Genomic DNA, 24,087 nt, shown 5'->3' on the forward strand with positions numbered 1-24,087 from the left:
TTGTTATACGAGCGGTGTCAGCGATTTCAACAGACGTAGTGCGTAAAGTTTCCATCAGTTAGGCTGAGCAACAGTCTTATATCTATTGACATTGGTAGCGGAAAACCCTGTGCGGATTTCTTTACTTTAATCTGGTTTTGAGGCGGGATTTTTAGGGGTTCACGAAGCTAGTCCTACAGAACCCGATTGAAATCATTCAAATTATTATTAGGCTTCCATGTTAAAAGCTTTATAACTGTATGAAAAAAGCAAATACTAGAGAAGAACGAAAACTTCATCACAATCAAAATGCATGGGGAAGCTTTTCTGTACAAGATTTAACTTTTAGCGTGACCTACCTTTGCCACCATATTTTTACGTACAGAAATCGTTTAAACGTCTTCTTCTCCAGAACGGTCAACTTGTTTGAGCTAAAATTTAATGTGTAGAAAGAACAGGGTCCGGTTCACGAAGAACTCTTAACGTTACGTTCATTTACGTAGCCGTGGTAGTTGCGAGCTCGTAACGTTAAGAGAGCTTCGTGAAACTGATCCCAGGATTCGCCGAAGAAAGTCAGCAAAACTTACACATATATGTAAAAAACTGTGGAAGTTCTCCCATTTGCATATGTCGTCACGTGACACATCGTTTTTAAATTGAAACTTCCAAAGTATGCTACTTGGTGTAGTTTGAGTTATAACGCCCGAATCAATAATTTTTTATCTCTTATAGTTTTGCCACAATTTACGATTTTAAGCAAAAACGTCCAAAACTGCATACCGTACATTTGTCAACGTGCTGACAGAAAACCGCTAGTGTTTAAGAAACGAAACTTACATAGAAATAAACTTCCATGAACGATACTTTCCAAATTTTACTGTGATTTATTGTATGGGCGTTATAACAGCTCAAATTTTGGTCAGGGCCGCTTTCTTTGAAAACCGTTTTTCGTGAAAGGCGTTTGTCTCAGTTAGCTGGAATTATAATAGGGCATCGAAAGGCAAGAAAAAAAAGATTGAAGAAACTATCATCATATCTTGTAACGGGAAGAAATATACTCATTTACATGAAAGTCACGTGATTGCAAACTTTTGAAATTCAGCATTAAAAACATACTATCTGATGTAGTTTGAGCTGCTAATTACGAATCCGTTGTTATGGTTTACCTACCTTAAAACACAAAAAATGCAGTTTTAAAAGTCACGTGACAGAAAACTGTTACAGATAAGAAGCTGAAAATTAGCGGGAGATAGTGTTACATATGTGTTCTTTGTGTGCTAAAATGTTTAGAGCTGCTTTGGTAAACAAAAGAATTGTCATGTTTTAAATAACTGGAAAATTCCCATATTCCGTATAGCCGTATAATACATGTACAGTGTAATGCATGCACAGAGTTTTCTTTATTCACTATTACCGTTCCATGTCAGCACCACGCTGCTCCTATCTTAATGGATGTTACATGAGCTGCAATGTGCAAGGACATGCCTGTTATTTTTATTTGTTCAATTTTGTGAGCTCGCTACAGCCCAAACGATCTGACCGATTGTCTTGAAACTTTTCACCGAAATTCCCCTATCCCTGAAGTTGTGCACCTCGACGTCTGCTTTTAAAGATCACGTGGTTTGGCGGCCATGTTGTATTTTATATGAAATCGTTTAAAGATCTTCTCAAGAAACACTGAACGGACTGTTCTGAAACTTGATATTCATCTAGACCGTTGCTAGTGATATGTACAATAAGTTTGAGAAAATCGTTGACTGTGGGAGCTCACCATTTTCGAATTTATGACGTCACGACTAGTTTTGAAATTCAGCTTTTTATTACGTATTCTTGTGAATTTTGGACCACTGATTCCGAATCTGCTTTTAGGTTTTGCCTATCTTACTAACATGTTGAGATATAATCTAAAACACCAAAAATTAGTTACCTGATTTCAATGCCCTGTAACTCGATAACCATGGTAGGTAGAAATCTTGTACCAAATTGTAGCCGAAGACATACTCTTTCTATAAGATGCAGGTTACTTTGATTGTGGAATAATAGTTTTTTCGCCAGAATTGTTAAAATGACACCTCGGTTTTTCAGAAGTACATATTTCAGTCCATTGCTTTAACATGGACTGAGATGGCAACTAGACTGATACATCTGCTCTTTTATCTGTATGATTTAATTTCTACTGCACTGTCCATGATTTCCAGAAATGGTTGTTAGCTTAGATATAGTTATGCTGTCTCCTATTTGACAGTGTACAATGATAATAACTACCACAACAAATGTGGTGGACTCCGTGGTGTCAAGAACAACTCATGTGGAGACATGCATGTATATACCTGTGGGAATATCATGGCTTTCATTTGACTTCAGAGGTAGAGCGTGTAATTCAGGTAGCCTTTGAATGATCACAAATACGTTTAGTATGGCTGCTATTTGCACCTGAGGCTAATAATACAGTGACATAACTTTCAAACGTTTGGCTAACCCACGGAATGCGTTTTTTTAAAAATATTTTCAAAATGCCTATATATGTTTTGTCTCATCGTTAATAATTACACATTTAGTCACAGGCTAAAACCACATGAAGCAATGATAACCATTGGGACTTAAGTGCTAGCGAGATGAGCGTGCTAGTGCAGAATAATGACACACCTCACCAATGCGGTCTCCCTGAGTTTTGTGAGTCCCGAGAGTCCAGCTCGTGCTGGCTTCCACGCCGGTGGGACGCGGGACCTGACTGTTGGTATATAGTCGTGAAGCGATTTACGTGTGTTTTCGCGTTTCTTCCATGGAAACGCTTGTAGGGCATTTTTGACATTTTGCTCGCTTGCAGCGCGCATTTGCGACATTGAGAGGGGCAAATAAGACAGGCTACACATCTATAGGACTGGCGCAAAATTTGTGTGGTCGTTTTTATGATTTTTTGTCTGAAACCTTTTTCACTGTCTGTTATAAATTCCACGTATTCGCTTGACAAGCAAATGTTCAAAGCACTTTGGAGTTGTGAACGTCCTTTTTTCCGTCTATATCATCTTGAAAATAGTGGGAGGGAAGTTTTTAAGGTGTTAAACGTATTTTCTTTTCGAGTGTCGAAACATCTTATTGGAGACGACCTCCTGGGATGAAAACCGTTCGATCTATCTAATCTGTCATTACCTTCCGCTCAGTCCAAGGTAGTCAAAAGACACACATTTAACCATGCAGTGAGACAAAGACGTTCCCAATCAAGAGAAAAAAAACGAGTATCTTATAGGTTGTCAGATCTGTGAATGTCAATACAAAAGTATTTCTCCAGGCGTCTTTCATCCTGAAGCATTTACATTGATTTTCTGCTTTGTTTCATGTTAAAACATCAAAGCTGACACCAGTACCTCGCACACACTTACCAAATACACCACTATTACTCAACATGCACATCACAGAGAAATGTTATTTTTTTATTCTGGATGGAAACATAAAAGAGATTAAAAGCCCGTGGCATTTGCGAGTCACTTGGAAACAAGGTGTCGTCCAAAACGCGGAGAGAAATAACAAAGAGATCGGTTGTCTGTCTGCACGTCCTGTGAGCATTGTAAACCGACTTTTTGTAACAAGAGGAGGTGCTGTGGGAACCCCGTGGTTCGCTATGCTCGATGAATTCCAAGGTCTGCCTTACGCTTTACAAGTCTTGCTCGACAGTTTCCACAGCCTGCGCGATGCATCCCATGATCTTGCCGATGCCTTTAATGGCCTGTTCGATACCTTCATCGACCAACTCATTGCCTTCTACAGTCTGTTTGGTACTTTCCTAGTCTGTTCGATGCTTCCATGCTCTAAAGTTAAGCAGAATAAGCCTATTTTGTATGGAGAATGAGCAGATGCCGATCGTTTATTTGATAGTGAAGGTTATAGGGTAGACGTGGCAAGGCCACCGCCTTTGTCAGCAAATATCATCACACTGTTTAAGGAACTACCTTATTTCCGAAGGAAAAATATGTCTCTTTTTAAATATTAAATGAGCTCCTACGGAATAAAGCCCACAACAAAGAATTCTTTGCTTATATTTAAGTTTCAGTGAAGTAATATAAATCGAACTCCCAGGGTTTTTTTTCTCAACGAAGGGCCAACCATTATAGATATGGATATAAGCTGGTTAAGGATTTGATTGATGTATGGATTTCGAACTGACTTCCGGTGTGTAGTGCACGTGCTGCCTTCAGATCAACTGGACTGACCCGGACTTTCCAGGGGAGCCCTATTGTTCTAATAAATCGATCGTTTGGCCGAACGTTACGTCACACTAAAATACTAACAAACTTCATCATAGAAAGCGACTGATCGAAAATCGATTTTCGAAATACCAAAGTTTTAACATGGATAATGGCTTCTCGAAAAGGTAGAAACCTTTTAGCTTGTTCAACGATGCTATAATAGTTTAGATTCTTTTTTTTTCTTGAAATGTGTTTGCTTTGAATCACTAAATGCATCTATAATGGGACAGTTTCCTGACAATTGTCAGTTGGAGACATTTATCCGGGTAATATGTAAAAGAGCTGTTAGGAAGAACGTGTATGGTAGGACAAAGAAGAAAGAAACGAAAGTCCAATGTTCTGAGGTTGATTCGAAAGACAGCAAAAAACGATCAATCTTCGTCGGATACCAGAGAAACCTGTTGACTTACAGCCGCATCCGAAACAGCGTTAGTTGGATTCGAACACGCGACTTCATCGGTCAAGGGCCTGACTGATAGAGCGAGCCAGAACATTAATCATCAGTCTCAGTGTTGCCCCGCCCCTCGTCACCCAACTAAATACTTTAGGAGTTTCAGAGTATTATTTATTTCAAAATAACCTCCCACCTACGTCCGGAGAGGAAACTCCTGAAAGGTACCTCTGGGTCGAGATCGCATCATTGATCCGTATCTCACGTGCATGCTTTGAGTGAAAATGGTTTTACTTAGCCTCTCCCCTGTGAATCTGGGCAATAGGATTTTTTGTGCGTGTCAAGTTAGCTGACGTGACACCATCAAAAGCGACCAATTGCAGTTCGCTTACATGGACTACGGATATTTTTTTAACATATTCCGCTGATTATCAATGGTATAACAGTTGGATCTATGCGTCAAAACAGACATTCCTATACCAACCGTCAACCAATAGGTTGTTCCGGGTCAATAATCGCAAGGCCAATTATCAAAACGACGTTTAACACAAATTACCAAACCCGACTGAGTGAAATCAGTATTCTACCATGCCAGAATACCAATTGTCGATAACAAAATATGAATCTCAGTTGCGCTTTGATTACTACTGTTCATATATCCAGCGTGGTGAGGCAATTGTTATTCTGCCAGAATGATGACTGGTTTTATATAGGAATGGTATATAACAATAACGTATCATTTCAGGTTCCCGTCAGTTGGTGAGATTTTTCATCCTGTAGATTGACAAAGTACATGGCATCAGTAATCAAGTTGCTCCATTATAATCAACATCGTCAGTTGTGGGTCCTCTACAGAAGCCGGAAAACAACATTGTTAGCGTACCGTTACTTGGATTGTATAGAGACTTGCATTTGTGTGCGAGATTCTTTACAAGCCCGGGTAATTAGTGTTGACAACCTGAGCGATACGATACACCTGTGGACGCCTAACAACAATACACACTGGCCTTAGGAAACCTTGCAACTACTGGTGTTCATTTAAGGATGGACAATAAGCCATCTGAGTTCATCATCAATCACAATTCAGGTCGTGAATCGGCGAAAAAAGTCATGGCAGAATTCCTTACATTAATCTTACATCTTACATATAGCTTTATAACTACTGAAGCTAAACAGAAATATCTACGTATTGGTGGAATTAAAAATATGTAATTATTTTTGTCTTCTTTGTCCTTTTTTACCAGAAACTTTAACGCTATTCTTTTTCTAATTTGGATTAAATTCTTTTAGGTCTTATTTATTTCACTTACGTAACTCCAAAAACGAAACAGCCATTTTGTAAAATTGCAAATCAATGTCGTTGAAGATATAACATGGTTACGGGTTTAATTGATGTACGGACTTCAAAATGACTGGTTTTTTTGGCTGCTAGAAGGCGTGCACGTGATTACGGAATCATTTTATTGGTCATTTCTGATCAACGGAAATGACCCAGAAATTCCAGGAGAGTCAGTTTGTCGTCACTAATCGATGGTTTGGCCAACCGTTACGTAACCCTACAATATCAACAGCCTACATAAGAACTAGCTACGAAAACTGAGAATCAATTCTTAAAACCGCTAACTGTTGAAGCCACTAAAAGTCAGCTGGAATAATGTATGTTATGAGTACGTGAGTCGCACACTTTGTAAGTTCAATGGTCACCTTGCTCTAACCAAGGGAAGGTGTCAATGTTTCGAGATCAGCAGTTGTTCTTGACATGAATCACTTTAATAATGCAAATAAAAAACCCAGCCAATAACCAGGTTAAAATGCAGAAGTTTTTAAACCACAAATATCGATAAACAGAAGTCTTACGTTGAACATAACTGATGTAAACTGGCTGGCTACACTTGTCATGTATCAGTCTGCATTATTGTCCACATTATTGTCCTGAGCCAACAGTCGGACATGACCTGTTAGATAACGCTGACAAACAGACTTCTGACCAACACTTCCATCTTCAATCATAATCCTGTTTTTAAGACTATGTCATCAAAACAGGTGGTGGATGAATCGAGCTATGAAAGAGAATCTCTGTGACATTTAGCCGACCCTGATTGAACGAAACAACCCGCTACTGAAACCAGAAGAATAATAGTCTGTGTTTGCCCCCAACAGATAGAACAGAGAAAAGGTGTCCGAACAGAGAACTGAGACTGTCGAGTCGGCATCGGCATTCAGACAGGAAATCAATTCCGCATCCATTCCTCGATCCGTGTTTTGGTGCCAGAATGTCTTCGATTCTCTTTCCGTATCTTCGCCAGCTCAGTGTTCGCCCCGCGAGTCAAAAGCATCAACCTATAATGAGTTACAAATCCAGAAGGCGAGCGCAAAACAGGCGAATTTATAATAATGGTTATGCAACTGACCCCCTACGCTTATACAAACTAGATCCATCAAATCTCACTTAAAGATATTGTTTTTCTCATCGCGAGTTATTAGAACGGTAGGTTAGCGTATTGCACTGAGATGTGATGTCTCTGTCTCATGAAGACAAACGATAAATGTATGTTAACTTCGATATACTGTTCCTAATGGAACATTTACGTTCCCACTCAACCTTATTATGCAGTGACTTTAGCAAACACATGGGAGGCTGACATGGCAGTCGTGCCTGACCGGTTATTGGTCTAATAGTTGTTCGGGTTCGGCAGGTGGATTAAACTTCCAAGGATTGTGCTATACTGTTCCAAATATCACCTGCATGTCTTTGTGGTTCTCCTGCAGATTGCTCATTTCAAATTTCACAGAATGTCAGAATCCGTACAATGTTAGTCTATTACCGATTGACATATCTGTCATAGTCCTAATTTGTCCCTATCAGTGAAAGATAACTTTTCTTCTATTATAGCATCGTACATGCTAAAAGGCATTCTATAGACTGGAGAATCAAGTCAGAGTATAAAATACATTATCCGGGCTAGAACTTGGTGGCTTCAACAATCGATTCTCACTTTTCGTGGCTAGCTCTTATGTAGGCGGTTCATATTGTAGTGTTACGTAAGAGTTGACCAGATCATCGATTTGTGGACAACGTGCTTCTCCTGGAATATCCGGGTCATTTCTGTTGATCAGGAAGGACCAATAAAATGATTCCGTATCCACGCGCACACTTTTGGGCAACAAAAACACACCGGAAACCAGTCAGTTCTAAGTCCATACGTCAATCGAATCCTTAACAATGTTATGTTGCCATGTATTGATGTGACATGATTGACATGTGCCGGAGAGACTTACCATCCAAACATGCCACTATTACTAAAAATGTGCACAAAGAAAAACGATATTTTTTTATTCAGGAGAAAATAATGTTGTGGCATTTACATGTGACGAGGTGGTTGTGCATCACGGTGTCGTCATATATACAGAAAGAATGGATAAAGAGGTCAGGTCTGCCTAAGCGCGTCCTATGAGACATGTAAAGCAAGGACATGACAACTTGTTGTGGTTTCCCCTAAGTTTTTGCCTTACACCTTCCGCGGAGTGTGCGACAGCTTCCGTGGCTTTCCATGATATTCTCGATGGCACCAAAAAGATTTAAGATATATAGCACAATTTAATGTATAAATGAATTTTTTTCTGACTGCAAAATCTTTCATAGTCACCGAGTCCGTGTACGGCATGTATTTATGAAAAGTAATCCATGTTATATTGTCAATTAGTCTTTTTGAAAGCAACGGTAATGGCTTGATCCGCGGAAAATAGTACATGTTATATATCTAAAATATGGAACCAAGTTGTAATTTATATATTTATAATTTTTCTTGCAGCGTTTTTTTTTAAAGGAAGTGAATCGCGATGAACTCAGTATCCCGTCTATAGAAGACTGCTCACAAAATATACTGTACTTACTGCATAACCAGTATTTATTAGAAGGACTATGAATCTTGTAGAGGCAAGAGACATTCTCATTAAAAAGACGCTTCTTCATTTATCTCTCTAATGTAACTCAAACAGCAAGTATTTGTTTAAATAGGAAAATAGGTAACTGGTGGGAATACAACTTGTGTAAGGATATTTCTGATATATGGACGTCGAACCAACTCTTTCTGTCAAGGCTGTGTGTCTACAAGATCTGCAAGTGACCGCCAACCAGGAATAACTCGGGGCCATTTAACTGGTCCCCTCAGATCAACCGGAATTACCCGGATGTTTCAGGGGAGCCACTTTGTTCTAATGAATCGATCGTATAGCCAACCATTACGTAACATTACAAAACAAACTTCATTATGCTAGGCGATGAAACAAGATAATCGATCGTTGAAGCCTCAAAGGTTCAACACGAATAATGCATTTTGTAAAGTGTTTGGATTCTCGAAAATGGTAGAAACCTTTCAACATGTTCAGTGATGCTATAACAGCTTAAAACATTTTTCTTGAATTGTGTCCACTTTGTAGCAATAGGCCTAAATACAGGATATAACGGGACATTTGTCAATTGAAGGCACTTATCCGAGTAATGTGCTGTTAGTAAGGACGTAATGTCATTGTAAGTACAAAGTGAACGAAACGTCGGCTTCGAAAGGGAATGTTAGGAAAAGGCGAAAGAAACGAAAGCCCAAAAAACTGTACAAACTCCCAGTCTTCCAAAGGCTTAGCCGTGATCAGAATATCGGGAAAGTGTGAATACCAAGATCTTTCAGAGTGTCCGTTAGACCCTCTATACTACGGTTATGCACACTGTAACTTCAGGCACTACTTAAGGTCTTTTTGTCATATATATCGCAGTTCCTATCTGGCTGTACGTGAAAAGGTCTGCCAGCAAGCGGATGGTCGTGGGTTTCTCACGGGTTCTGTCTGGTTTCCTTCCACTTTGATGCTGACCACCGGCGTATAGGTGATTAAGTACGACGTTAAACCCTAAGCACTAACTCACTCATACAAGTCAAATATCATTGAGTACGGCGTAAATGAATGAATAAATAAATAAATATATATTCCTAAGATATATACTACTTCTGTGTAGATACTCTCCTTCGTCGCCATATGACTGAAAAATTGCTAAAAACGCAAGGAGAGTACTGTGTAAGACATGTATTGAGCCATTGATTTCATCCAGCACATTGTGGTATGTATAAGGCAGAACATGGAAGTCATCGAGTGGAATGAACCAAGGGGAACAACAACACATGTCCAAGTGCCTAAATTACATTGCTCAAAAGACGTGGAGAAAACGGCTGACAATGTTCTTTCTCTCCGCATGCTTGACGACACCTTGGTTCTACGTCCCTCGCAAAAGCCACAATGCTGTTAACTCTGTTATGTATCCATCCTAAAAAAAAAAACAAAGCAAATAATGTATTTGCGCGCATGTGGTGTGCTTGGAAGGTACGTCTACACAGCACTCAGCCATGACATTAATGGATGGCTTTTGTTTGCAAGTTGTCAGAATGCTGATGTCAACTTTGATGTTGAAACATCAAAGGAAACAAAAAGCCATTTACACGTTTCAAGATGATGTGAGCTGGTGGAAATGGTATTGTTTGGACATAGATAGATCTGTTGACCGCACATTTTTTAATTGGAAACCTATTTGCCTGACTGCTTTTAAGATTTGACTCTGAGAATGATTTGAAAGCAATAACAGAGTGCGTCGATTAACGGTTTTTATCTCTGGAGATCGTCTCCTGTGAGATGTTGCGACGCTTTGTATGTAACAAGAAAGTACATTTAGCAATTTTGCACTTTAGTGACGTCATTCCTTGGTGATAAGATATGACAGAGAAAGAAGGGTCAACAAAACTTGTCAAAAATGCCTATTCTCATCGTTTTTAACGAGAAAAAGTGAACTTGAGTTGATGCTTGACATTGAAACAAGCTAGGCTCAAAACTCACATCATAAAAATGGACGACACGTACTGTGGCGCGACAAGGATATCTAGAGGCTTATTTGTCAGCAAGTGGCACTAAATGGCGTAAATAAACGATAAAAATTTTTTTAAAAAATGCAAGAATTCCCAATGTCACAAAGTCAATATCAACGGAAATAAAGAAAATAAAAACTCTACCAGGTGAGCTAAGCTCTTACAAGACCTTTTTTCAGTATTTTATAAGGACTTGGAAACATGTACGTATCGTCTGAGATATTTGTGTGTCGCCTGAGTCAAGTTGCCGCCTATGCATGCACGTGTCAGGGGTTTTTGACAAGGGTCACTCAGAACAAGAAATGAAAAAAAACCCGAACAAATAACCAGACCAAAATACAGAATGCCACGCAGGTTTTGATAAATGTTAAACACAAGCGAAGTCAACATTACACTGTGGAAATCGCCGACACAGTTTGTATAACTTTGTTGGGTATGTATCAGTCTGTACTATTGTCCATTGTCCTGAGGCTGCAGGTAACCATGACCTGTCAGACAACGCTGACAATAGAATCCTGACAAACGCCTCTACCTTCACTCATAACCTTGTCTGGAAGACTGTCATCAGAAACAGGTGGTGGCTGAATTGAGCCAGAAAACAGACTCTCTGTGACATTTAGTTGACCCTGACCGAACGAAACAATCCGCTATTGAGGTAAGAAAAATAATTGTCTGTGTTTTCCCTTAAGAGAGAGAAGGTGTCCGTAGAGAGAATTGGCAGACGCGTCGGTCTCAACTGCTCCACTTCAGATATGAAATCAAATCCGTACCCATTCCTCGATCCGTGTTTTGGTGCAGAATATCTGCGATTCTCTTTCCGTATCTTCGCCAGATCCGTGTGCGCCCGTGAGTCATTGCCATTTACCTGTAATGAGTTATAATACAGGCGAATTTGAAATAATGGTTATACTACTGGCCCCCTACACTAAAACAAACTGGATCCATCATAACAAAGTTACATCTACGCTGATAGTGTTTTTTTCATCACGAGGTAGTAAAACAGAATATTAACGTACTACACTAAAATGTCTTTTGTCAGATATAAATAGGAAACATATTCCACCGTTCATTAGATTCATTAGATTCGATGTTGTTTGTTTTAATGGCAAGTATTTCTGGCCCAAATTGTTCCGTTTAACCTTGCCCAAGGCGAGTGTTATAGACATGCAGTTGTAGAACATGTCCTTGATTATAACGAAACGCTACCATCGTCCCCATAGACATTAGTGAAAACGGTGCCAATCTCACTTACGGCGAGTGTTGTCGAATGAGAGAGAATGCGAATCAAGTCCAGCTGATTTTTCCCCTAGCAGCTGTACATGGGTAAAGCAAACAAAGGTTGGCCTATAACATCCCCCCTGCTTGTCTGTGTGGCTCATTTCAAACTTGAGAATTCGTACAGCGTGAAGTATTTAGCGTCGAGTAAAATTGGAATAGGGTTTATTTATAGTTGTTGCCTTACAATCCTTATTACAATGTTAATTATACATTCCAGAGTAAGGAAAGTTTTGTCTTAAAAGAGGTCATACGCGGGGTTTGTAAGAATCCGGTACACCTGTCTTTGCAGTCTTCACGTGTATATAATTTGTGGAAGGTGCAGACTAATATGCACGAGTTATGTCCCCCGCGATCGTGTTATCAGACTTTGAAATCTCAGATTTTCGGGTTGTTTCAGGATTGCCACATTCCGTTGTGTCAAGTTGTCAATCACATTGTCGGTTTGTGACAGTGTCGCCGTCGTTGAGGTTTTTGTTTCATTACATTGCGATTTTTACCAGAAAATCTTCGGAAATTTCCGTACATGTGATTTGCATGTGATGCAATTCACATGGAAACATCATTTGTACTGTCGACTAATCCTTTTTAAATTGGCTGAATAACTAAGATGAATCTAGAAGGCTTGGAATATAACGGAACAATACGATTATTTACAGCTTAGTTAACATATACACCGAATTTGTTAAATAGAGGAATATACTTTCGGACTGGTTTACAGCAAACATTGTTATCCAATTGCCTTTATAACAGTTAGCAAGCTTTTTGGAATGAGAAAGTGATGTGGGCTTTAAAAAAAAGACTATGCTCGACATTATAAGTGGCCAGTACATTGGCCAGTACAAACATGAATAACCTGCGTGATTTGTAGTTCCCTTGTCAGATTATTGGATTACTGTACTGCAGTGTCGTATAATCGTGTTCAAATATATTTTGAGTCTACAAATTGCTATGATAAGCTCTGATCATTAATAACAGTATGCAGTCAATGACAGAAAAACGCAGTTTTATTGTTCATGTCGCGATATTTGGAATGAAAATATATTTACATGTATATTTGTGTGGCAGTCACCGTTATCACCACTGATAACCTCTGAAGTAATATACACCTGCGGACGTCTAACCACAATGCACTTTGGCCCTAGGAAACCCTGCATCTCTTAGTGCTCATTTAAGAGTGGTCATTAAGCCAACTTGAGTTCATCATCGATCATGTCATGGCATTCTTTATAGTGTCCTGAAATCTAGGGAGGCCGTACGTGAGAAGGTGTTTCAGCAACCTTTGGATGGTCGTGGGTTTCCCCCGGGCTCTGCCCTGTTTCCTCCCGGCATATTACTGGCTGCCGTCAAATAAGTGAAATATTCTTGAGTACGGCGTAAACACCAATCGAAAAAGTAAATAAATAAATCTAGGGAAGTATATATGCATGGACATTAAAAATCGAATGTTCTATCAGCTTTAAGCTGTTTTTACCAGAAATCTGCTGCATGGGCATTTTTTATTATTTTGACTAGAATTCTTTACGTGCTTCGAACATCAAGCTTTCGTTAAAGGTGCAAGTCAGTGTGGTTGTGGATATAACCTGCTTCAGGCTTTTATTAATGTATGGAATTCGAATAGTCTGGTTCCGGTGTGGTTCTGTCAAGGCTGAGTTGCTAGGTGTACACGTGGCATTAATTGCGGAGAAATAACCTGGATGTTCCATGGAAGCCACTTTGTCCGAATAAATCAATCGTTTACGCAATCAATACGTAATACTACAACATCACCAAACTACATAAGCGCTAACCTTGAACACCTAGAATCAATCAATGAAACCATTAAAATTCAGTGGGTATAATGGCGCTTGATTCCCCATCAGTGTATAGAATTTCTTTTTATGGAAGCCGATAGCGGCCATGCGAGCTTTTGTCCTGTGTCTTATATGGATGAAAACTCGAAAGAACAAAAAAACGAAAGAAAAGCACGAAAGGGCGAGGCAAATTCACAAAAGTCTAGGTGGGAAAATTTCGCTGTTTTGCTTCGCACTTTCGTACTTTCGTTTCGTCCTTCCATAGTTTTGCCTCGCACTTTTGCCTTGTATTTTCGTGTTTCGTCCCTTTTCATTTTTTCTGGTCTAAATAATCAATACAAAGGACGAAAACACACATGACCGCCATCTGTTTCCATACCTTTTAGCATGGATCATGTTATAACTGCTTAAAACGCTTTGTTTTTGTCAGAGTAGAGTCCCGATTGAAGAATTAAAAACAGGATAGAATAGGATGACTTTCTGATGAATTTCAATTACAGGCACTGAAGCACATAGCTCATAATCGAGAAAGCTTTTGGAAACGCTTTTAATGTCATTGCAAAAACAAAGAGGACCATAAAGAAACACCTGGGCCCAAAATAATTAAAAAGGAAATCACATTAAAAAGAATCAAACAAACCATGATGCTGGAATTGTCAGTGGTATCAAGTCATCAGGACAATTTTAAGTGTATTTCAAACAGATAGTTCGGACATTATTTCTAATATCTGATAATGGCAAGTATCATGTAGCAAATGGCAGCAATGCCATGATAACTATAGGACATTCTGATGAAAAGGGCAGCATAAGAATTTACTTCTGGTGCGGTTAAAACCTTTGTTTCCAGCTGTTTTAGTGAAAACGTTGTCAATCTCTTCTATGGTGAGTTTCGTCTAATCAAAGAGAACACCAATCTCCTAACTGAGTTTTTTTCTAGCAGCTGTATGTGCTCTTCAGGTGGATGAAGCCAACAAGTGTTGACCTATAAAATGGCAAATGCCAACTATTTGTCTCTCTTGCTCAGTTAAATCTTCAGAGGTTGTCAGAATCCCTACAACACGCATTCGTCTGTCTCCTACGAGTAAAATCACGCCAACGTTGTACAGAATGCCGTTTAGCATGGACGATGTTAAAATACTTTAAAACGTTTTTTTTTCATCCCCAGAGACGAGTCCTGTTTGCAGAAATAAGGACGTGATTTGAAAGCTCTCTTAATGTCTTATCAAAACAAAGAGGACTTTATTGGATCGCCTGCATCCAAAATAGTTTAAAAGAAATCACAATAAAAACCATCGAACAAGGTATTTCGGTTGAAATGGTTTGTCACTGTTTACATACGTCAAGGTTTTATTCGAGCTGTTTATGGTAAAAAATTACTCGCCCTAGCACTATGGATTAAGCAGAATAAGTTAAAAAAATAATGAACGCCGCCACGTCACTGGCTTAGAATTACTCAAAATGCTGTGTTGTCACCCGATTTATAAAACGAAGGAACCAGGTTTCTTGAGTGCTTAGCCTCGCAGCAGAATACTGGCTGTATGCATGAATAGAATGTTATCAATGACATACAGTACAGAAAGTGAAACCAGAGCAGCGGCGATAGTGTGACATCTGGCATGTGGTCACACGTAACTGGTGAAATACAGTCGATTTATCTCGGTAAAGATTTTATCCTAACTGTTCATGTAAGCACCTCCTTATATTATGTTAAGAATCAGCCAATTTTCTGTTGGAAATGCTGGAGTAACAGTGGAATAGTCATCAACTGTAAAAACGACGGTGCCAAGGAAACCAAAGAATAAGGGAGCAGCGCATCATGTCCTTGTTGCGCGGGTACATTGTTCACAGGTCGTGAACAGAAAAGGACACCCCCACCTCGCTGTGTTTTCTTACTGCGTGTTTGAAGACATCTTGGTTCCAGGTCACTCGCAAATGCCGCACTGTCTGTGTTTCCATACAGAATGAAAAAAAATAACGTTCCTTTGTGTTCATGTTGAGCTATAGTTGTGTGCTTCGAAGATAAGTTTTCCCGGTAGACAGCCATGACGTTAACGGATGGCTCTCATTTCCACGTTATCAGAGAATTGATGTTAGCTTTGATGTTTTACCATCAAACAAAACAGAAAATCCATTTAAAGATTTCAACATGACGACCGCGTGAGGAAATGCTTTCGTAAGGAAATTGATAGGTCTGACGACTGATGAGATGCATATTTTGTATTTAGAAACTTTTGTCTTTATCTGACGGCTTAAAAGTGTGTCTCTTGACTGTCTTGGGCTGACTTGAAAACAGTAACAGATTACATAGATCTAATGGCTATTATCCCAGGAGGTCGTCACCTAAGACGTTGCGACCCCTCCTAGCTAACGAGAAAGAACATTTAATAATTCAGTATTTCTATGACGCAATTTCCAAGAATTTAAAGGATCGACAAAACTTTGCCGCGTGTCTTATATGATTGTTGGCGATGCGAACAAGTGGAGATCAAATTAATAACTGTCAGACCAGAAAATCTCAAATCATAAAATGTACGACACAATGGTGAGAATCCGACGTCTGTAGGCTGCTTTATCAGCAAATGGCTCTCTAAATGACAACACAGGCTACAGATGTGCACTGTAAAAAGGTTACTGACGTTTTTAGTCTGTGACCAAAGTCCAACAATGTTCAGTGCGAGAAAGCAAAAAGCAAGGAATGTAAAGGAAAAAAACAGCACAGTATATAGGTAAGCTACTTAGCAACACAATATACCAGATTTCTTTCAATATTTTCTCAGCACTGGGATGCAAATAGCAGCCAAAAATCTCACCACTAAGTGTATTTGTGTGATGAGTTCGAATTTTTGTTTTATGCACGAGTTGTTCCTGGCATGGGTGATTTTATGAGGAAAAATAAAATCAAAATATAGAACGCAACGCGGGGTTTTCCCGCTACAAATGCTCATAACTGATGTCAACTTTACGCAGTACGACAGTGGGTATAGCTGACACAGCTTGAATAACAAAGACTTGACTTGACTAGCCATATATCAGTCTGCATTATTGCCCATATTACTGCCCCGTGTCAGCAGTTGACCATGACCTGTCAGATAACGCTGACAACAGACTCCTGACAAACACCTCTACCATCACTCATAACCTATGTCATGAAAACAGGAGGTGGCTGAATCGAGCCAGGAAACAGAATCTCAAAACAACGAAACAATCCGCTACTGAGGCCAGAAGAATAATTGTCTGTGTTTTCCCCAAACAGATTAAACAGAGAAAAGGTGTTTGGACTGAGAGTTGAGACAGACGAGTCGGCATCGGATGCTCCTCTCTAGACAGGAAATCAATTCAGCATCCATTCCTCGATTTGTGTTTTGGTGCCAGAATGTCTGCGATTCCCATTCCATATCTTTGCCAGTTCCTTGTGTGTCCCGTGAGTCAAAGCCATTAACCTGTAATGAGTTACAAAAGTCAGTTATGCCACTGGTTCTCTATGCTATTACAGCCTCGATCCATCATTACTAAGTTAGATGTACAGTGATAGTGTTTTTCTGATCACGAGTTGTTGGAACGGAATATCAAGTAGTACACTGGGATATGATGTGTCTGCTACGTGAAGACAGGTCATTTAATTTACATATTAATAGGAAACATATTCCACCGATGTATGGTAAAGCAGGCATAATGTCGCAAGTGAACCAAATCCTTTTGGACTGAGTCGATATTTTATAAATGCAGCTTACTTTCAATGTTGTTTGTTCTAATATAGAAGCTACTTCTAGTTAAATTGAATAGTTTTTTCGTTGCCCAAATCGAATGTATCTGATATGGTTTTGTGGAACAGACCATCGGTTTTAATGATACATTACTATAACTACCGTATAACATATAACAACTCACTATACGGCAAAAATGGCTTTGTGGAACAGCACAACATTTCAAACTTCAGAGGTCCGTACAACATGAGTCAGTTACAGCCAAAAGTTTCAACTGCAATGTTTTGTGACGCAGATTAAAATCGTCGATGTTATTACAAGCTCTGTATGATAGAAAACAAAACGAGATATGTATACACGATATGTAGGACATTCTGGGATATTGCCATCCATAAATGTATGGCTAACAACATCGAAATTAGTCATCTTTATGTCATTCAGTCGACGCGAGACGAAGCCCTGGTGGGTTTTTTTTTTTTTATAGATATGCAAATCTAGATAAGAAGTGCCATCTGGGGAACCGTTAGTCTGCTGTAGAAATATTTCGTTTACTGCTTTATATAGGGGTTATATATGAGCAGGTCTTCAATATAACGTTTAGTGAATGTAAAGGAACAGGCCTATGATGTTGATTGTTTTTAAACATACTCCGCATATTGTCTGCTAATCCGGGTGCTCATTTAGTTTCCATGGCGATGCCTACATGCACTGCCGAATTAGATGCTGTTATTAATCAGAAATCGGAGTAGGTCTATAAACCGTGCAACAACTAAACAACTGCCGTTTGTCCTCAGGCATGTATGAAATGATGGACTGTCACCAACCAATCAGCTTACCAAGGCGCTTGGTTACTTCTTGACGCTGGGCTGTGGTGTAGAATGCTATATGTGGATATAGGTTTATATAACACTGGAGCTTTACACAGCGGTATTTCTCAAGTCTTGTTTGAACTGCGGAGGAGGTTTTTGTATTATCTGGGGAGTGGTTTACTAGACTTAGCCAGTTACCTTTTCTCGCTTAGTTCAGATGCATTATCCCCCGTCGCATTGTCGCATCACCATATCGGTTTTGTTTTGACCGATTGCCATTTTGTCGGGGTGTTTAATTGTCGCATCACCATATCGGTTTTGTTTTGACCGATTGCCATTTTGTCGGGGTGTTTAATTGTCGCATCACGATGTCGGTTTTGTTTTGACCGATTTCCATTTTGTCGGGGTGTTTAATTGTCGCATCACGATGTCGGTTTTGTTTTGACCGATTGCCATTTTGTCGGGGTGTCAAATTGTCGCATCACCATATCGGTTTTGTTTTGACCGATTGCCATTTTGTCTGGATGTCAAATTGTCGCATCACGATGTCGGTTTTGTTTTGACCGATTTCCATTTTGTCGGGGTGTCAAATTGTCGCATCACGATGTCGGGTTTTCGTGTTGTCAGATTATAGCTGACGTTTTTGTCGAACTGCGACTTTGAAAACAAAATCATGAAAATATCACTGATGCAACCTTGCATGCATGAGACAGATGCAACGTGATTGGCAATCTTGAAAGAATGGCGTCAACAGCATGTGATAAAAATGTTATTGTCTATATTCTAGCTTTCTGTATATCTAAAAGTGTGGGCATGAAATATGCCGTTTGTTTACTTGTGTTTTGTTTTAATCACTGAATATCGGTTCAAAACACTGTAACGCCTACATAGCACAATGAAAACACCGGTATACTGACGGTATCAGTTTTATTGCCAGTGTGTAGAGTTAATTGCTGGGAACAGAAATAACAGGGAACGGTGGTGAGGTAAACCGCTATTTATCTTTCTATCAGCAATTTGAAATGATAACGTTTTGCTTACAAATTACTGTTATGTAACATAACGCTCGGGTTATGGACGAAAATCACGCGCTGCGAAAATCGATTGAACTATACCGGAAGAGCTGCAATAACTTCCTGTCAAGATTAACTCCTGTAATTAGCCGGGAGGTTGAAACAATTTATTTCCAGACAAAGATTCGGGTTACTGTAATAATTGCGCAAATCAATAATTCTGACGGGACATGTGGAAATCATGAAACACGGATGTTTTGCACACGGATGATTTTCACGGTGTTTTTTGAAGGGAAGCAAGGTGATGTTATTTATAACGGAAATTCGCGGATATGATTCCAAGGTGTGTAAAAACCCACCATTCTCTGTTTTTACGCTGCAATGCTTGTAAACTTTTGTTTCACCAGCACAACAATAAAGGAACGGTGACGTACATGTATTAAAGAAGTAAAATATTCTTGAGCGCGACGACAAACACTAATCAATAAATATATAAATCACGTTACACTTGAACATCAGGGGCCAACTGTTCGAAAGTGTATTAGCTAATACTGGTATTAAGTCATATTTTATACATAAAATTTTACCAAACTCAGCAACCAATGGAGTTGTCCAGAGTCAAAGTACACTAGCAGCAGTTTTACTTCATATTTAGTATTCTGTTACACATTATTTTTGGGCTAAGTACAAAATTGAAGGCTTGGTTTAAAGTTAAATCTTACACTCTTAGCTTTGAACCACCGGACTCTGATCTGTCACTTTCATGAACATTCGCGTAACATTTGGCTGGGTCACTGGGGCCGTAATTGAAACCGCCATAAAATGCTTTATGAAAGAAGCCTGGTTTCCGCATCTTTTTACAGGTTTTAGTCTTCAAGTCTATGGATTATCCAATGATATCTCTCCAAAGATATCTCCTCGTCAAGTATTATTTTTACATGGATATTGCATCATTACGTGACCTCAAATCTGATTGGTCATTTAAATTTGATTGGTCATTTAAATTTGATTGGTCACCGCAGACGCTTCGCTCTGACAATTCAGTTGTCGAAATTTTTCTCTCAAAAGGTACTAATGATTTCTTCTGACTATAGCTGTGATGTATCGTCCGTAATTCCGTCAAAGGCACCTTATAGCTCTCAAATATCACTGTCTATCTCTGTTCATAACTATCACTGACTCTCTACAAATCTTCCGCATTATATATTGTCATCGAAGAAAAAACAAAGAAAAACATAAACGCTCTCATTTTCCAGAAACATCGGTCAATCGAAACTGATTGGCTAAAAATTTACAAGATGTTCTGTATTTAGACTACCAGACGGCGACAAATGAACACGTCACGTGACTACGCTGCGCTAGGAAATGTACAACTTTAAACATACAATTTATTGTTACATGACACCCACCAGTGAGTCGGTACTGAAGTGATCGTCTCAGGTGTGGCGAGAATTTGTAGCGCTCTTTACACCTTGGCCACAAAACTGATGAAAGTGATTCTTTTCAACAGTTGGCGGATAGAATGATATGTAACTTCACCATTTTATAAATAGACGATAATATTTGGTAATTTGTCGACAGAACTTGCTGATTTCTTTGGCAGAAAGTGTGCGTAATTTATGCTTATATATGTTAACATATTGGTGACTTTGTGAAATTTACAACGTCAATCATTTGTATTTTGTAATGTATATCTTACCACTATACCGGTGACAGCGGCTTGATAGAGGAAAGCAACACCGCCCTCCACCAAGTACCTGACGAATTACCTGACTTAAGGCCGATACAGAGTCAACAAGAGATGGATTCGAACCCGTGAACGCGGGCCAGGAGCGGATAAGCTGAAGAAAGAATAACATTTTATTAGTCAACTGGCCCATCAAGATTTCCAGAAGCTCAGTAAAATGAATTAATATTTTGACATTAACCATAGATTATCTTAATGTAAACCGATTAAAGATTTATAATGAGCGGATCGATTCTAGTTAAAGTCAATAAAATAATTATTTATGCATTTTCCGAAATAATTTGATTTCGTTGACGTAGAGATTACCACAATTGACACTCCAGTTTCAGATATTTTTCAAATTTCCTAAGAGGCAAATGGTAGTACAAAAGAACATTGACGACTTAAGACAGTGTCGCCTCAGGCTATGCATCTCGCAACAAGATTTATTTCGGCGGATTCCAACGAGTGCAAAAACACTGTGAAGTCCATTTTTAAAGAGAGCGAAATATTAAGGTTGATTAAGGTGGCAAAGGGGAGTTAACTCCACCCTCTGGCAATCCCTTTGAACTTCCAAAAGCCTCGTTGAAATGACGTGAAAAAACGACGTTGCAATCAATTAAATTTTATGGAGGCTGAATAAAACTGATTAGAACACAAACTGGCTTCCTGCACACAATAATCGTGAAAGAACTGCAAAGCGTCTGAATGGCTTCAATTTGTCTTCTTTTTTCTTATCGTTATTGTTTGCAAAGTAATAATGGTTCCACGCCAAGATCTTCGCTCCGGTAGGCAAGTTAGTAATTGCCAATATTGTGGAAGGATGAAAAATAAAGTAGAATCTATTATTGGAAAGAAAAGTCAAGTATTAAGTTCTTTTTATAGTGGAAAACTGTTGAATTTTGGCAATCGATAATATACACCAATTCCTTAGAATCTTGTCAAGTTCCTTACATGAATCTGAAATCGTTCTATAAGAATGCCATCTTACAAAGTTCTGTATGGTTACTCTGACCTTATTTTAAATTCAACTAGGTTAAAATCTTACAGTTAACCATTCTGAATCGTCTTACTCACTTGACTTTATAGGTTCTAGCTTCTGTTTATTCAAACAAAAATTAGTTTATTTTAATGTGTAAGGTGGCGCGTTTTTCATTTTAAATATTTGAACTCACAGTGATGTGAGTGTTGATTCGAAATGTTATTTGGGAGATAAATCCATTTTGTTTCACATTTGCATGATGATTCAAAACCATAGTTCTGCCATAAGACCAGTAAGCCTATAGCCATATTTCAGTTTCATTAGAATTTAAATGCTGGGCAAAGCTTAAATTGCTCCTTTCAATTCTATTTAGTGGAGAAAGGAGTGTTTTCAGTGACACAAGAACCTTTGATTCCAGAGAGGTATTTGAGACTGTTAGCCTGTTGGCGAAGAGTGGAGGAACAATTCGATTAAAGAACATAACTGTCTGAGAGGAAAGCTTGGTAATTCAACCATTTCCTCTCCAAGGCGGAAACAGGGAAGAAAAACCGTTATCTTTGCCGGGCGGAGTGTTTGTGTTGTGGGCTCTATGAAAGTCTACTCAGACACGGAGGCGCCATGGATTGATTGCTAACCAAAGACCCATATCGGAGGCCGGCACAGGCTTCAGAAATCCAAGTCAAGTATACGAAAAAGTGCATCCAATTAAAAAAAGTATCTGACAGAATTTAAAGACGGAGTTGAGCGAAGACCAGGATAGAGTAAATTGACGTTTTTCAGTCCCATCAGATCCCCCTAACGTATATTTCGATTTTGAAATTAAATGACAGTGGGTTTCTGGTTTTTTGGAACTAATCCACTGATCTCTTCATTTTCGCGTGATGAATCCCCCCTAGCCAGTCAATATTCTGACCTCCACTTCCCCCCCCCCCCCTTATTCCATAAGACCAGGGACCTGGCGGCCCTCTGTTTTCCTGCCAGGATAACTCTTTATAGATAATCACCGAAATTTATTGAGCTCTTAGACTTACTGAAAATGGTTTCAACAATTACCATTAAAAATTACATGTGTAGGCAACGGCACAAGTATGTAAAAAATAAAAATATATGGCTTGAGTGTGATGTACAATCAAACGATTGTCTTTTATAAGATCCAATGCATTCACACTTCCTGCGATTTATTTGCGGTATTTTGAGGTCGAACTGATATGAATCCGATCGTTTGTTTGTTGGTAGCGATAACTTTAAAAATACTTTAACAAAAAAGCATTAAAGAATAATTTTTTTTCACATGTACATTTCAAACCATTATACAAAACAGAGGTAAGTTGGAAAGAAAATTATTACAAAAAAGAAAAGATATACCATGCTAGTTATTATTAAATCATTTCATTGGTTATCAAAACACCATATACAAAAATATCGATATAATTATGAACTAAACTTCATATGAATAACGGCTCTTTGTACAGAACGCCGATTAAAAGAACTGTATATTATGTAAACTAATGTTTCAGTTTTGATTTCTAACTTTAAATAAGAGAACGGAGACGATGTCTTGGTGTGTGACATAAAGCTGATTCATGGTAAAGAAGATACGAACATTTTACATCGTTCTTATTTGTCTGTTACATTTCTTTCCAGTTCTGGGAAGTAATCTCTGATGAACATGGAGTAGACCCGACCGGAACTTACCATGGAGACTCAGACCTCCAGCTGGAAAGAATCAATGTCTACTACAACGAGGCTACAGGTACCCCATGATCAGTTTATACGCCAAACTAGTTATAATGTCTGGATAAAATTGGCAACTCAAATTTTACTTCTGGCCTAATCAATGTCTATTACAACGAAAGATCTGTTTTCCCTCAAGTTTTTAAAACTGGTTGTATCAAAATACTACCGGCCACACTACGTTTATTACCTAGAGACTACAGGTGTATGTTCCGTAGTAATTAACGTTTAAAAAAATGTAACAATTCGAAAAACTTGTTACACACAGAAAGCATTATTTCACACTGGTACAACCTTCAGCTAAAGGTTTAGATAAGAAAACATTAATTTTTGCGCGTCGTATATGGACGCAGTGCTATTCCTTGCGATTTGTCCTGTTGTTTTTCAAGAACTGAGTGATAAATATACAATATGCAGTGACTTTGAAAACTTTGAAACATTCACTTTCACGCATCACATGAACAAATGATCAGGTTCTATCAGCCTCTCACCTTTTCAGATTTCGTGAGCCACAATACCTGTGATTCTTTC

Source organism: Liolophura sinensis, chromosome 1 (assembly GCF_032854445.1).
Source record: "Liolophura sinensis isolate JHLJ2023 chromosome 1, CUHK_Ljap_v2, whole genome shotgun sequence".
In the NCBI taxonomy this organism is placed as follows: Eukaryota; Metazoa; Mollusca; class Polyplacophora; order Chitonida; family Chitonidae; genus Liolophura; species Liolophura sinensis.